The sequence below is a fragment of the Dermacentor andersoni genome, chromosome 4, assembly GCF_023375885.2.
Source record: "Dermacentor andersoni chromosome 4, qqDerAnde1_hic_scaffold, whole genome shotgun sequence".
Classification (NCBI taxonomy): domain Eukaryota; kingdom Metazoa; phylum Arthropoda; class Arachnida; order Ixodida; family Ixodidae; genus Dermacentor; species Dermacentor andersoni.
The window spans coordinates 129,841,392-129,857,945 of record NC_092817.1 but is presented as its reverse complement, the minus strand read 5'-3'; the positions used below and the strand labels follow the sequence as shown (position 1 = coordinate 129,857,945).

The window sequence follows — 16,554 nt, the reverse complement described above, 5'->3', positions numbered from 1 at the left end:
GACCGACAGCGTTCGCGTCAAAGACAGCGTAACGTCAAGCAGCAAGTCATCAGGAACAGCAAAATGTCCCTACTCCTACGATATATATATATATACATATATATATTCTTGTAGCGTGCTTCTGTCGATATTGAGCTGAAGCCAAGAAGTAATGATGCATTCTCTATTGGCCGATTTTCTTTACTTGGAATAGAACTATGAATAGAGATACAGCCTCGCAATATTTTGCGTATATGATTGGTTTAGAGCGTGTCACAGTATCGTATCATATGACTTATATGATATGTCCTGTTTATGATACGTTGAAATTCTATAAAGCTGAACTAATAAAATTCACACGGTTATTCTGACATTAACCATTAACGTACCATTCACTGAATTTAGAGATATCAGCGGTGCAATTTGCACTCAAGCGATTGGGTTCATTTAGAGTTCTGTTACACAATTTGGTGCGTTCTTTCAGATGAATGACTGCAAAGTTACACAAGCGACTTTGTTAGTTATTTTGCTGGATATTTATTTATTTATTTATTTATTCATTCATTTATTTATACCATATGTGGTATCTTTTCGTTTATGTGTCACTAGGCGCAGTGGTCAAAAAGCAAAAGATCGACCCGCACATCGACCAGAAAATTGATGTCATGTTGGATCTGGGTAAGTGAAAGTTAGTAAGTTATTATTTCTATTAAATTGCCTCTGCTAAAGTACTTGATAATAGTAGCCATCACGTGGAGATAAAGTCTTTCTGTAGTGCACATTCCTCTCGTACAGTTATTTCTCTAATTCAATGACCATAATATTTTACAAGAAATAAACACTTGATTTGGCAAGTTTTATAAACCTTGCGGGGAATGGTACCGCAATGGGATTATTTGGAAGTACTGGCACGAATAAAACGGCGACGTAGGAGCTTTTGAAGAGGAGTATGTAGAAACTAGGTGAATTAGGGACATATTCTGTCGGTGGCTGTGCTCTTCTTAGTGATTCATATCATTTTTTCGCGAAGGTATCTTTGTTTAATGCCTATATTTCTTTATTTTGCCAAGCAAACTGGCAAGAAACGAAAGGCCAGCGGCAGCCGGCAGATGAAATGGAAGAGACCGCCATTTGCGGTTCGAAGATCGATTCCTCCACCTTTCAAAAGATGAATGTTTGGCTGCTCCCGAAAGTTAAGAGGAAAAGCTTAAAACGTTCAAATACGGAAAGTGCGTTAAAATAAGATATCAATAATATACTTCTGCGCTTCAGTCCACGAATGATTGGAGAATTACATGGGAGCTATTTTAGAATATATCGTCCCACGTAATGTACAGTGCATTACAAATATTAGCGCCAGCACGTGGAAACCATAGATGCGAATGCCACTTTGATCCAACGTCTATGCGCCCACTGTTTTCTTCTGAACCAACTGCGCTCTAAGTATTATTCAAACTGGGGAATCTAAGTTACATGAATATATGCTGTCTAGCTGAACAACTACCGCAAAAAGTGCATCCACGAACATACAAAATTGATCCTTTACATTATTTGACGCCTTGCAATCGAAGTATAAGCTTCAACGTGTCGGCTGGAACTAACGCAGAATGCTTTGACCACTAAATGGCCCTAGTTAGGCGTTGCTTCTTGTACTTGTCCTTTTTTAGGAAGAAGTAAGCGTAGCTGAAACAGCAGAGTTTGATTTCAAGGACGCCTCAGACTTCTAGACGGGCTGCATTCTTTTTCACATATCTCGGTTGATTTGTAAAGATACGGATGATATTTTTACGTGCCTCGCGTTCGAGAGCTAAGCGTGAATTTCGTTTTTCCTCAGTTCCTTCTGCATGTAAAAGAACGTCCTAATGGGCGAAGTTCCTTTTTTTTTGCCTTGTGATTCAATACTACATTATTCCCTCTAAAATCCTTATATGGCCTTCAATTCGACAGCAGAAGGAAAAATTTTTCGAATGCCCGCAATTTATTCCATTAAGAATCTTTAATTTTTGATTAAAACCAAGTAGGAGGCATCTTATTTACTCATACCGTCACTTAGTCATACACCTATTATTACAGCACGAATCGATAACTTCTCTGCGCCTTGAGCGTTCGCCGGGTACATGCCACACACAGCAGCGAGCCGCAGGTTGCTTGTATCGTGACCTAAAAATGTGTTTTTCATTGAGGAGAGCTGCTCAATTTTAAGTCGTATCTACTGTTTATGGAGAGAGCTGCTCAATGGTCAGTCGTACTTACTGTTCAAGGTCATTTCCTCCAATAAATTGCCAATGCGGTCTTTGAAAATTTAATGCAATCTGGAAAGCTGGACCAAAGAGTAAAAATAAACGAGTAATCTGCTTTATCACTGTCTAGCCTTGAGTTTAACATTTAGTCCACGCACTTCGATGGGGAACGATGACTTAGCGGTATGCATATAAGATTACAACACGACGCTCGTAGATGTGTGCCAATCGGAGGAACTCGCATATCCAAGACAGCGAAGCTATATCAGGAAATTGTTATAATACTTCAATCTAAAACCGCGCTCCCTGATGTAGTCGAGGGAATAGTAACAGCGGCATCCTAGCGGGTCTCCTGAAAGAGCCGGCCATCATGAGCTCGGGCCTCTTAGATTAATATCAGGTGGGTTTCTAGGCATAGCTGTGGATACGGTGGCTAAATATGTAGGTGTGGCAGCTGGTGTATTTGGCTGCTTCTACGGGTCATGACAGCAGCAATGCTGCTGCTGTAAGAGGCCGGTCACGAATGGCCCATTGTCTGCTACTGAGACTGCTGTTGTCGCACGCTTGTTATATTTAAAATTAGTTTTCACAGTAACACATTAAAGAAAATGGGCGCATTATTTTGAGAGAGCGCACGAAACTGCAATGAGTAATTTTAAAAAGCGGTCCTTTATCCTAACACGTGAACTTCTCTATCTTTTAAGGGTGTGCGGACTTCACCATCTAATAAAGGTTACCGCTCAGCTCAGGAAGCGCCTGCATGTATCGGAAGTTTCTGGAAGGTTATTGACGGTTCTATCCGCCAGCTCTCTCTTGCCGCCGAAGCTTGCGTAATCTGATTGCATGTATGCGTGACGCGAATCATGTAGAACTTTTTGGAAGACACGCGTGCACCAGGGAATAATCTGCAAGGTTTGATGGCTCATGTATGAAATGGGCGTGCTTGACCCGCTGATGAGATTTTCGACAATCACCGAACGAGTTCGCCGGTATTGCTGTATATTGTGTAGCGTGCTTTTGTGGGCACAAGTTCGCCGAATAAAAAGATACTTTCGTCATTCAGAGGTTTACCGCTGCATTATTCACCGTCACTACAACATGGCATGCGGTGGAGGTGCTATTGCGTTCATGTACCGAACGTCCCCGCAAAGTCGTGATCCAAGCCCAAACCACGAAGACAAGGACCAGCCAGCTAGCCGCAGGTGGCAAGGACTGCCCTCGGAGCACGGACGTTGGCCTGAGAGGACCACGAATATCGTTACGAAGTCAACAACCACAATGACGCTGCCAGCGTCTCCATCGTGCTTCAACAAACGAGAGAGCCACTTATCTTCCGAGCAGCTTCGTTGGAAGATCCGGACATCTGGCTCGGGATTTTCGAAAGGATATCTGCTTTGACGAACTGGACATCTGAGGGCTAGCTGCGCCACGTGTACTCCTTGGAAGATGCCGCGAGGACATGTCTCGAGGACCAGGAGTCCACCCTTAAAGCGTGGGACCTGCTCTGCAGCAACCTCCAGAGGACCTTCACGACCATCGCCCGGAAAGAAAGGACCGAAGTTCTATTGGAAGCCCGAGCGCAGCTACCAAACGAGAACGTTGCCGTGTTTACGGGACAGCCCTCAAGTTCGGACAGCAGCAGGTCACCTCATAACGCCGACGGGAATGTGCGCGGCAATTATTACATGTTCATGACCGCACCTAACCTGCAACGCTCGTTGTCATCCAACAGTGCACGCGAGACGTAATTATGGGCATGGACTTCCTGAACCAACACGGCGACAACATCGGCCTGAAGTCGAAAGCGATAACTCTCTCTACAGACCAAGCGATTGCGACGGAGAGGTCTCCCAGTCAGCGTTCCTTGAGTGTATTTGAGGACCAATTGAGCATCCAAACTCGCTCCAACATTGCCATTTCAATCGGCACTGAAACACCCGCAGATGTAGAAGGCTTCATTGTGAGTGACCAATGTCTACTGCTCGATCATGAAATTCGCGTCGCAAGAGGGATGGCTCGCCTGCACGGAAGGAAAGCGAAAGTGATGCTAACAAATCTCAGCCAGGAGTTCAAGCAGATAAACAAGGGCACGACGATAGCATACATCCTGGAAATTGTGGAAACCAGCAATGCGTTTGTCCTCTCGGATTCTCCGTCATCTACCCCGACGACCATAATTCATGAACCGGACTTCCACATAAGTCCAAGTCTCCCCCTGAGTAAACAGCAACAGCTCAGAAATCTGCTGTGACGATACAGACTGCTTTTCGACGTCATCGAGGATTCGACAAACAGCAGTTGCAAAGCATCACGTAATAATGAAAGAGTGTACTCGACCACTCCGCCAGAGCCCGTATCGTGTTTCGACGCGACGACTTGAAGCTACTGGGCAACAAGTCGACGCAATGCTGCACGACGACATCATCCAGCCGTCGAAAATCACGTGGGCATCTCCTGTAGTCTTGGTGAAGAAAAAGGACGAAACCCTACTTTTCTGCGTGGATTATCATCGACTGAACAAGATCACAAAGAAGGTCCTATACTTCACCCAAGGATAGACGACGCATTGTATGCGCTCTGTTACGCTAAATATATGTCGTGGATGGAGCTCAAGTCTGGCTACTGGCAAATAGAAGTCGACGAAAAATATCGCAAGAAGACCGCCTTCATCACGCCATACGGCCTCTATGAGTTCAAGGTTATGCCATTAGGATTGTACTCGGCACCTGCAACGTACCACCGCGTGGTTGACATGGATTTAGCAGGATGGTAGTTGCATACCTGACTCGATTACTTCGACGAAGTCATCGTCCTTGCTGTAAATTACGACGATCACCTTAGGCGGCTTGCGACAGTGCTAGAGGCTATCAAGTCATCAGGGCTCACTCTGAAGCCGGAAAAGTGCTGCTTCGCTTACGATGAGCTTCTGTTCCTGGGCCACGTCATCAGCATATCTGGAGTCCGCCTCGACCCGCAGAAGAAAGCTGCCATCGCAAAGTTCCCGAAGCCCATCGACAAGAAGGCAGTGCTTAGAGTCCTTGGCATATGTGCCTACTACAGGCGCTTTGTCAGGGACTTTTCAAGCGTCGCTGAGCTGCTGACACATCTAACCAATGTGATGTCGAGTTCAAATGGGAAACGCCTCAGGCCGACGCATTTCAACGACACATGCAAAAAAAAAAAAGAGTCGCAGGTAGACAACAAATTGAGGTGAACTACGGAGATCTCTCTGGAAATGCCGTGCATAAAATTTACTTCGATGTGTATTTTAAGGGTGTGTGAGTCAAGATGGCCGGGTCTCATAGCTAAAGACCCCCCCGTACGTGTCGTGTGGTTTCTTCGTGCACTAGCGTTGCTCAGCAGCACGTTCCTATGTCCAAAACTAGTCTCAACGTTTGCCCTTTGATTTGAAGAGAGTAGGATCATCACGCACCAGATTTAATCTGCTGGCAAGCGGCCAGTGTCGTACCAAATATTCTCTGAACTGCGATACGGACAATTTTCTTCAAGTATCCCTTGTACTGTGTACATGTTCCGGCAATAAAGCGCCTTGCCTTTTCTGTGTTACGTAAGAAATAGGCACAGCGTATTCAATTCGAAAGCTTCTGTAACTAACATTCTCTTTTAACTATATGTGCCTACATATATTTTTCTCTGAACAAGGTGAGTCTGGTGGACCCAGTAATATCATAGGATTATAACCTGTTTCAGCTATGCACTTCCTTTTCCGTTTCGAGTGATTATCTGACTTTCTTAAAGCCATCAAATGTTCACGTTTTCACACGCAGCCCTTGTGAAGTATATATGTTTTATCTATGTTTAGCTCCCAGCCCCTATGAAGAAGAACTAGACACTGGATATAACGGTGAGTATAGCCTACAACCCCACTTTGATGGCAGCTTTCCCCTAAGTATAACACTTAAATTGTGAAGACGTGGTTCTTCATGGCAGGTTATTGTAGAGCTTCCAGTGCTTCGTAGCTGCGGTTCGTTCGCCCTCAGTACGGTTTTGGCACATTTGCTTCTTTTACATTTAGGAAGCGCACCTGTTCCACTCTTTTTTGAGATCGTTTTTTGCATGCCTAATGTTGTAAAATCATTTCAAGTTGAATGTATACTCTAAAATCTAGCACACTACGGTTGATCTCCAAGACGATGTATTTTGTGATCATTCGTTGCATTCTTTTATATGTCTGACCGAAAATATATTTTTGATCTCACAAATTCCCCACACGTAAACAGCTGCAACCCGGGGTGTTAGCACCCAGTGCTTGTTATTAAAGCCCATGCGCATATATTTAATAAGGATACATTTAAGACGCGGAGATGAGGAAATTTTATGGTTATATTCGTGTGAGTATACTGCCAAACTGATGATATGTCGGTTCAGTAAAGTCTGTCAGCTACAAAGGGCTTGTAGCCGTGCATGTCTTTTCGAATTCAATGAAGAAGAGAAATAAGTAGGAGGAAAAGGATAATGCTCATGGTGTTGCGCCCAGCAGTTGCACTGCAAAAAACATTTATGGCTTGGCGATGGAGCCATGCGCATGAAGATCCTGTTATTAGCTTCTGCTGTAAAATATTGCGTTTTTTGAACTAAATATTGTCGCATAATACCGGCAAATACCATACCGCTTGCTAAAAATGTTGAGCTGTACGCCAAAATTCATTCGCAGTTGTATTCAACAGGCCTCAGTAGCTGACGTACAATTTCCGGCCTGTTTACAGCGCCGCCACGTACTTGAGAAATGGATACTTATTCAGCCTGCAAAATAAATTATCTCTGTCTTCTTTAGGAACAGGCATCTCGGGTAACCCAAGCTCCATAGACGGTTCGCTCATGCAGATAAAGTGCGGGGATTGCAGCTGCGGGCTTCCTGTGAGAATGGAGCAATATGGACGAGCAATGGGCTGCACTCAAGCGGTGAAAAAATTAATTTGTTCTTGCCCACCCAGGGTGTGCTATATGAACCACATTGCGAAGTGTCTACAAATGTGGGCCACCGGAAAGTGCAAGTCGCAACACCTATTCGTCACTTGCCCCTAATATTGCAATAAAGGCCTCTTTATGAAACTGCGCCCTTGTGGTGTGACTGTTCTGTGCTTCCGCGCAGAATGTTTCGGCCAATATAACACCGATGTGGAGGCACATCTGTTGTCTAAAGGCAGGAATGTATTCCTGTCGAGATCGCTTCGATTCTATATGGATTATTTAGCATGCCATTAGCCTGTCTCGATTGTCACACGTTGGCTTACTGCGCATTGTCGACGTGCGGTTTTTGTCATCGGTGACAGTACTACAGCAGAGAATGTTTTCTGCTTCCAGAAATAGGAAGATATTATAATTCATAAGAACCATCGCTTTCATCTCTAGGGGGGGGGGGGGGCGTCTCTTTCCACAATACAACAAATACCGAAGGAATTGCTGAAATCTGCTGATTTTTTTCTTTCGTACGTGATGTTAAGCCGCGTTTCCTTCCACAGAATTTCAGCCCCTCTGCAGCAGATGGATTCCGTGTGTATGAAAGGCTGTATTTTCAACTTGCTGATCCAAAAGAAACTTTTGGTGAAATGAGTACAATAATCATAGCTATGTTGTGCAATCTTCGCATCTATTAGCCTTTTGAAACTTCAGGGCTGCTATTCAAGGCGCAGATAACGTAACTACACAAATTTTAACGCTTCAGACACAACTTTAGTTATTCACGCCCACAAAACTTTTCATGAGACTTTGCGGATGTCATACCAGTTGACCGCGTAGTAGTAGCCGCAGACCGGCAGATATGCCGAGCAAAGGGTTTTCACTCAACTAACTTGTCCTCCCAGTGCCCTGCTGGTGGTTAACAGTTCTCGTCTTTTTTGCTTCTGATCGCGCGCACGCTTTTGCTACTATTTCTTTGACAGGCACAATCTTTCGATTAAAGCAGAATTGCCGGCCCTGACACGCATTTTGTCACACAGTTCAAGCAGATAGTGTTTCTAAATATATCTGGCTATAAGAAAAAGAGTACGTTGCTTCACTTTGAAGGAGCGGACGCGATCATGTGGAATTCTGAAAACCGCCATGACCTTTTATATTAAGAGTAAGACCCCAGAATGCACGACCACGACATCGCTTGCCTTTAACTTCATTGTGGGTCTCGCGGCTCCAAATTAGGAGATTGTATTTGAAGAAGACATTTCTTTCCTCATCGCTTCTAGAAGTTGCCGGTTCGAGACATTCGCTATGCGTTTCGACGAGTGTTATCTGCTCAGCTAGAGTTACCTATGGCTTCAACTGTATGGTATGGTACACTAGGGTGCAGACGTCCATGCAATAGGTAGGTTTCCATCAAAGGGCCGGCTTCTTCTGTTTCGGAAAGGCCTGGTCTTGATAACTGCTTCGACTTCTGTCAGCACTGCATGTCTTATTCAAACTTCAGGCAGGCTCTGCCGAGAATTTTACAGTGTGCAGTCTTCTATGATTAGAACAGCCGCTCCAACCATTCACTCCCCCGCCTACTGGTATTGGGCACAATGTACTGCAATGAAGTCTTCTTGTCGCTGTCTATTTCTACTAACACGTGAATTTTTCGATAGGTACGCGCTTTGCCAGCGTAGATATCACTAAATAGTCCTGTTAAACCAACACGCCGTCGCAAGCAGACTATGATGACCTAATGGGTCATGCAGGAGCTAAGCGCGAAGTGGAGTACTAGCGAAAAAGCCCCCGTGAAAAGCGGAATGTTACACTTTCCATCTTCGGCTTGTGTCCGCGCTAAGAGCGGGACGGTAACGGCGGAAGCAGCAAGTTCGAATGGTGTTGTCGCCGTCATCCGGTGACATGGTTGCGGTGGGAGTCCTTCCTGGGCCGTGCAGCGAAATGCTTGCACACATACATGCAATGCATCACCTTCTTTATTAGGATACGCGCTCGGTAGATCCAGTACCACTTTCTGAGTTGCCTGAATGGGTCGCGTACGCCCCTATGCGGAAGCTTGTGAACAGCTCTCAGGGCTACCAGCGTTGAGTGGTAGTGATTTTTTGAGCCGATGATTGAGTCATTCGGTTCTTGCGAGAAATCCATGAGCGGCAAACATCAAGCGACTTTGAGAGTGCCATGGGTGTCCATGTACGAGCGGAAATTTATAATACGAGACGCGAATTCCACTGGTCATTCTCGTGCTATACACATAAGTTCTGTCAACAGTCATTACGTTGAGTGCAGTTAACCCTATAGTGCTGAACCCGTAGTACTTCTGCTGCTGTCAGGTGGCCAATATCTTTTGTCAGGTGAAAGCACTGGTCCTTAAGTCTAAACACCCAACCTTCGATCCTCAAAAGGCGCTGAAGCTTGATGAAACGCTAAACGTCTATGATTAGAGTGAAAATTTTCGTTGCCGTTGTTGCATGAACTGCCGCAATCTCAATTTCTTTCGCGATCGATGAAGCGTGAGCTACTAGAAAGGGCACTTGTCTATTGGTCCATCTAACCTGTTAGCAGCATCCGACATCTGGAGCTAGAAGTCACTTTTTCAAGAACCATACCACACGTCAGTAAATGAGATGAATTCTTTGACAAGGAGCAGTAGTCCCGCCGCGACACTTGTGTTATCTAACAGATCGGATTGGCCACTAAGAGCTTCTGTTTTGTGGAGACATCTTGGTTCCAGGAAAATACCGTCGTAGAGTCGGTGCACATAGCATTCTCAAGATGAAGGCTACTACATGCAACTATTCACGCAGGACAGCAGTCGTGCGCCAACCAACGCACCTAAAGAGCCCAGAGGTGACAGTGTCTTTCTGCTATTAGGAGTCAAATGTCACTTTGCGATCAGAACGACAGGAACGTATGGCACGTCCATCAGAGCGTGAATTGCGTGTACCTACGCTCCTGGGATGGTGTTGGAGAAGACGTGGAATTGCATTTCATTGGGCAACTTGTCTCCGCCAATAAGATATCAAGGAGCTGCTATTTCTTCAATTTGCAGGAGCTGTCGGATCCAGGCTTGAATTTACGAAGGTCTTCGGGTAACACACCCTCCCTAGTTGACTCCGCGTTTACCGAGTTCTTGATACTAGGTTTCCGTCACATAAGTTTAATATTGTTCTGGAAAAAAAAAATACAAGACGGCCCATCTTCCTGCAACCTCTGCCATAATCATCATCAGAATACCACATCATTAGCAGATGTGATTGTTAACGTGTCAGTGGAAAGCTGTCTTAGCTAGGCTTTTATAACGTCTCCTAAAAGCTTCAGTTTCGCCCGAAACGCGAAGCATCGATTGCGACCTTAAATTAGTAGTCATCTTTAATATAATTAAGAGAAATAAGACATAGAACCAATCGTAGTAATTCATACAAAGGAAACCCATACGAGATCCACGAAAGAAAAGCCTCGCTGTTGAAGAAACCCTAATCCGGGACCACCGCCATTGTGGGGCCGCCGCTCTACCATTTGAGCTAACCAAGCGGCTAGCACATGACAATGCGAAGTCGAATTTGTCGACAACTCGAATTTGCGTGACCTAGCTTCGCATAACTTTCCATTCGCCATCTGCTAACCGCCTGGTTCGCTCAGATGGTAGTGCGGCTGCCCCGGAGAGGCGGTGGTCCCGGGTCCGGGACCCTAATCCGGGACCACTGCCATAGTGGGGCAGCCGCTCTACCATTTAAGCTAACCAAGCGGCTAGCACATGACAATGCGAAGTCGAATTTGTCGACAACTCGAATTTGCGTGACCTTCTCATAACTTTCCATTCGCCATCTGCTAACCGCCTGGTTCGCTCAGATAGTAGAGCGGTGGTCCCGGGTTCGAGTACCGGACCAGGACGAATGTTTCTTCAAGTGCGAGGCCTTTCTTTCGAGGAACCCGTATGGGTTCCATTTGAAGCAATTGCTACGATTGGGTGGATGTCTGAATTTCCCTTAATTAACTATTTTGCAACTTGCAGGTTTCCGCAGAGGTATTACGTCAAACATATATAGTAAGTAAGGGTAGTCAATTTTAAAACATTCATCGAAAACATTGATTTAATAAGTAAATTAGCAAGCGTGATGTCATAGCGCTCAATCAAACGTAAACAAATCGCACTTGTTGAGCGCAGGCACTCGCCGTCAAAACGCTGGTGTGGGCAAGCGCGTCTGCAGCAGCGAGCGCAGTGACCTTCGTGCTGTCTGTTGCTTACAGGCAAGAATGGCGAGAACATAGCGTGCAACAAGGTATGAGCCGGCAGCACATCCCCTTCGAGATACCGCACGCGCGACCACGGGCGGCCGCGTAAAGTACGCACTTGTTGGCGGAGTCGAAGGCGCTCGGCCTTCCCGCTTTCCTCCATATATCGCACGCGAGATTAAGCTACGATCGACAGTTCCCTTTGCACCCGGTAAACAAATGAGCTGTTGGTGCCGGCGTTCAAGGCCGCCTCTCCTCCTCCCTCCCATCCGCTCACGGCCTTTCGCGCAACAGAAGGCACGTTTGTTCTCCAGTTTCTTCCTTCGCGCGCGCCAGATTGAGCCCCGATCGTCGGCTGCGCCATACGAGGCGTGGCGACGATAATATCGCCCTTGGAATCTATACAGAACGTCACGGCGACGGAAAAAGTGTGCCGGGAGTCCCCGCATAATTTCTATCCCAATACAAAATGGGAATAATCGACCCAGATATGAGACGATAGAGCGGAATTTCAAGTGTGTTGACTGTATTTATTGGTCACGTGGGTCGGGTGCCAAAACGAGCAGTTTACTGAGAACAAGGTGCTCCTCTAACCTGGAGCCCGTTGTAGCTATGGAAAACCTCTTCCGGAATACGAGCGCTGGCTCGGCAGAGTTTGATTTGAAGAAATAACTATTTGAGATGAGCTACCGACCGCTCTTTACACTAGTGAGTCACCGGGTATCATTTAACGAAAACTTGAGGGACGCCGGGCCAAGTCGTGAAGTCGCTCACGGAGAGAACCACTCTTCTCTGGAAAGAAGATGCGGCACTTAAACTGGAAAATGCACAGCATATGTGACAGGAACACCATCACTGGGTATGCTCAATTTATGCCAAGAGTGCTTGCCGCTCAAATTCGAAAGCTTAAAAAATTCAAAGAAGTGCAAGACGTGGGTAAATGAGAAAAGTTTCAAAAAGAAGTGGAGATAATGCTTGAATACGAATAAGTTATTATCATTATTATTGCAAACGTAAGGCTGAAATCTCGCAGTTCCTCATATGAGAGCAAGCACAATTGAAGAACGGAAAAAATATAGTCGACGAACATGCCCAGCAGATCAAATTCAATAAAAAAATTTTCTAAAATCCACGCAGAAAGAGCAACGTAGAAAATTTATAACCCAGGTAAGATATAGCGACAGATGGTCACATGGCACAATTCGGCACACCGCTTTTAGACTAAATGTTTGAAAAAAATTTTGAACAACACATAGGTGCCTTGGCTTAGAGTAAGCTTTACCGGCAGAAAAAGCAGTCACATCTACAGGGTCTCGATTCATCGGTGCCAGCGACTGCCTCATCGCACGGGTGGAAATGCAGTCAAGATCTTCAACCATTTATCGCAACAACAAGTACATGCGTTAAGCCCATATGTACCAATGTCGAGCTTTTCGTGCCGCGAATATCAGCAGAGCCATAGGCAAACAATTTTTACAAGTTCTACGCACTCATCTCATTAGAGTATAGCTCTTTCTTTCGCTTCCCATGAATGTGTTATGTGGTCGAGATGGAAATAATCCTAACAGAAAAAACAATCAAAGCGAAAAAAAAATCACCCAAATCTTGAAATGTTCGCCGGCCCATGGTCTAGAGCGCAAGAAATTCGACAAAACGGAGCAAGAAAAGTCTGACCGTCAGTATATTTGGCGCCGATAGGGAAATACAGTTGGCAAGAGACTTCGTATCCTCTCGAGGTAGTCGGCCGAAGAGTCAGAAGAGTAGCAGGCTGAGGCCTAATCCTTACATTGTATTTTACTGGTAAACTCTTTATAGCTCTGAGCAAAGCCCCTCTCAGCCACCTAAAGGGGCAGAGAAGAAGCATGTGTAGCCTGAAGCGTAGACTCCTAACGCGGTATCAACCGAGGAAACACCGCTGGAGGTTAGCAGACTGAGAGCACACTTCACAAAGTGTCACAAAATTTTGGAGTACAGACTGCCTCTCAAAATATATATATACGGCTCGAAAATACGCTGCGATGGTGCTTAGCCTTTACAGCTGCGGTGTCACCTGAACTTATACGCCTTTGTTACGTAGCATTGAACGACTGAGCAATGCACTGCATGAAATGATTTGCACCAAGGCGATTAAATATACTTTAACACAACGAAGTTCTGCATTGTCTTGCCACGCTCGGCGCTTGCGCTGGGCCTTTGGGGCCCGAACCATTGGATGCTGCCGCGCTTAAGCACGACGCCGATTTGCACAATGGCGCTGCTGTTACTTCGTCGCTCATTGTATTGGCGCTTTTATTCAGGCGTTCTAACTGTGCATGGCTTGCTTCGGGCAGGGATATACTGCCTATACTGAGCACGACGGCGTTGGGCACATTCACGCTGCTGTGCCCATCGCCGCTCATTGTGTTCCCGCTGTGCTTCGGGAGTCCTAACATTGCAAAAGGATAGAAAGTTGGCCGAGTTGGTACGGTAACATGATATTGGATTGTAGCGTGAAGTGACACGGACACAGACAGGAACAGACAGGACGAGCGCTAACTCTCAACTAAATTTTTAATAAAACGAAGAACACACATATATATATATGGGTGATTGCGAAATCCGCAGCATAGCAACGTGACAAGGTAAAAAGGTTTTTGGAATCACCTATATATATATATATATATATATATATATATATATATATATATATATATATATATATATATATATATATATATATATATATATATATATATACATGTTCTTCGTTTTAATAAAAAATTAGTTGAGAGTTAGCGCTCGTCCTCTCTGCTCCTGTCTGTGCCCGTGTCACTTCGCGCTACAATCCAAGATCAAGTCCTAACATTGCCTGGCGTTCCACTAGCGCTATAACAACACAAATGAAATCAATTGCTAGGTGGGTTGTTCTTTTACATATGAAAGTGTAATGACGCCACTACCTGCTTTGTACGGTACAGTTGCCGCGTCCTGGCAACTGCAGCTAATGCAACCGTAATCTTTACCGCGAAACGCGTGCGCAGAACACTGCATGCTTCGCCTTGCTCGGACGCATCTCATGATCAATCATGTTGTTTTGCCAATTGTGTTTTGCTTTCATTTATTGGAACGAACAATGGGGTGCGCCTTGCAAGCGTGACTCCAATGTAGATAGGCGCGTTTCGCTTCGTTTCTCGAAATGGCTTTCTGTTAACTTAGATGAAGAAACCCCGGGATCCGAGTCATATACGGCTTCGCTCTTAAACGTGCGCTAATGCGATCAACGCCTGCATTATCGTGGCTGAAAGGATGTTCAATATTGTTCAGAAAAACCAGAAGAATTTTCCTGCAGCTTCTGCCATCATTAACACTCGAATACTATCTGATTCAAGGGACTGACGGCGCGGGTCTCAGTCGAAGACTGCACTGGCGCGTGTATTTATTAGATGTACTTTAACAACTGTTGTCTGGCTTTCTGTGACTGTGCAATAGTGCGCAGATATTATTCGTCATCCCGTCAGAAACTATCTGCAAGATGGAAGACAACTCATGTAGTGCGCATTCAAAGGACTGTTACATTGCTTACAAGTTTCAATCCTGAAGGCATAACTTGTCTTTTGAGTGTTGATTTCGTAATGTCACAAGATAATATTGCCTTTCTGTTTACTATCCACCGCCATCCATCACTGGCTGTGGCTATGCGCTGCTGAGAAACAGGTCGTTGGTTCAATCCAAGCATAGGTGACCCCCTTTTTTTCGGCGATGGATTGCAAAATCGCTTCCATGCCATCATTTGCTTGCGCCTTGAAGGACCCCTGGTGGTCAAAATAATTTCGGCTCCTTCCAGTAGCACCCCTCATTAACCAATGTGCAGTTCTCAGATTTAAAATTTCACTATTGATGTATCGATTTTGAAAGCAAAGTGTTCTTTGCCTAACCTACCATGGTTTCACCTGCGTCGTCCGATCCTTGGTGGGATTTCGCAGCGTAGATTCGCAACCACTTCTCGAAAATATGATGTGCGTTTTTTTAGTTTTTTTTTATTGGAATGTGACAAAAGGCCCATTAAGCAAAAAATGGTGCAGTGTCGCACTTGTGGAGCGAAGACTGGGCAAACGCCGAAGCTGACGGCCCTACCTAGGTTCTTCTTGGTTCAGCTAAGTCTATTTGTGGTTATGCTCGGAGACTCCGGCAAGTTTTCTGCGTGGTCATGCTTGGAGACTCGGTCAAGCTTTCGGTGTAGTGTCGTCGTTATCCCCCCAAAAAGCAGTGAATAGGCAAACCGTCCGTCGGCACCTCCCATGGATTTCCAACTCGCAGGCCCGGATAGTTTGGTCGGCGCGTCTGGTTGAACGCGCGCTTTTGCTCGGTAACGCTACCTCGTAACTCCGTATGTTTTGCAACTAGCTGACGTTTCACCGCCGCTTCACCGGCGTGATATTCAGGAATGGATCGAAGTCGTCGCATCCGTTCTCGAGTAGCGGTGTGGCGTCTTTCGCGCCGCGCTTCCTCTTGTTTGGGAGTGACGCTCTTCTTCTGTCGCCGATCTCTCTGTTCGTAGGAGACCCGGCTGTTCTATTGGCACGGCGGTGGAGGGAAGCAGCTTCTACACCCCCGTGGTGGCGTCAAGGCTTAGATTCGCATCGCGTGCGCCGCATCCGTACGGCGAGGCGATGCAAAGCTGCGGTGACGCAGTGCCGGCGCGCGCGATGACGTCATCGCTCGGTGAGGTTTTGCTGCGCACCTTCGCAGGCCAAACGCCAGCTTAAACAGCATCGCTGATAAAAGCCAGTGGCATCTGTAGCAGAGAAACGGCAGCTAAATTCCCCATTCGCTCCGACGCCACGTCACAAGCGCCTCGATAGAGCACAGAGGGCGAATCAGAGCACCTCCTGCGGCGATAGTGGGCCAGACGTTGCGTGAACGGAGAGGCCATTACAGGGACGCCACGTCCCTAGCGCGCCTCGACGGAGCATATACGGCGACACGACGCCGCGGTAGGAGCCGGGTTGTCGCCAGCGAGGCTGTCGCATGAGACACGCGTGCTGGGGCTGCCGTCACCCTCTCGGAAGCCAGCGAGTAGTCTGTATCTCTCTCTCTCTCACCGCACTGCACTTATTAGCTGCTGCGTGCGCCTGCCAGCCTCGGTGGTCGCTACTACTTCCTCAGTCTCTCCTCTCCCTGGACGTCGATGGCACGCGGCGTA

General features: G+C 46.2%; 1 protein-coding gene and 1 long non-coding RNA gene across 8 annotated transcripts in view; both read left to right on the top strand.

Annotated features, from left to right (window-relative positions):
• The window catches only part of LOC140217369 (uncharacterized), a 98,520-nt gene extending 91,224 nt beyond the window's left edge, over positions 1 to 7,296 (top strand). For all 5 annotated transcript variants that reach the window (XR_011893914.1, XR_011893913.1, XR_011893917.1 and 2 more), the window contains 3 exons: positions 589 to 657; positions 6,043 to 6,084; positions 7,015 to 7,296. This is a non-coding gene — a long non-coding RNA (uncharacterized lncRNA). The remainder of the gene's footprint in view (positions 1 to 588; positions 658 to 6,042; positions 6,085 to 7,014) is intronic.
• Positions 1 to 16,554, top strand: part of LOC126537808 (uncharacterized) — a 269,368-nt gene that overhangs the window by 182,331 nt on the left and 70,483 nt on the right. The gene's annotated exons all lie outside the window — the stretch shown is intronic.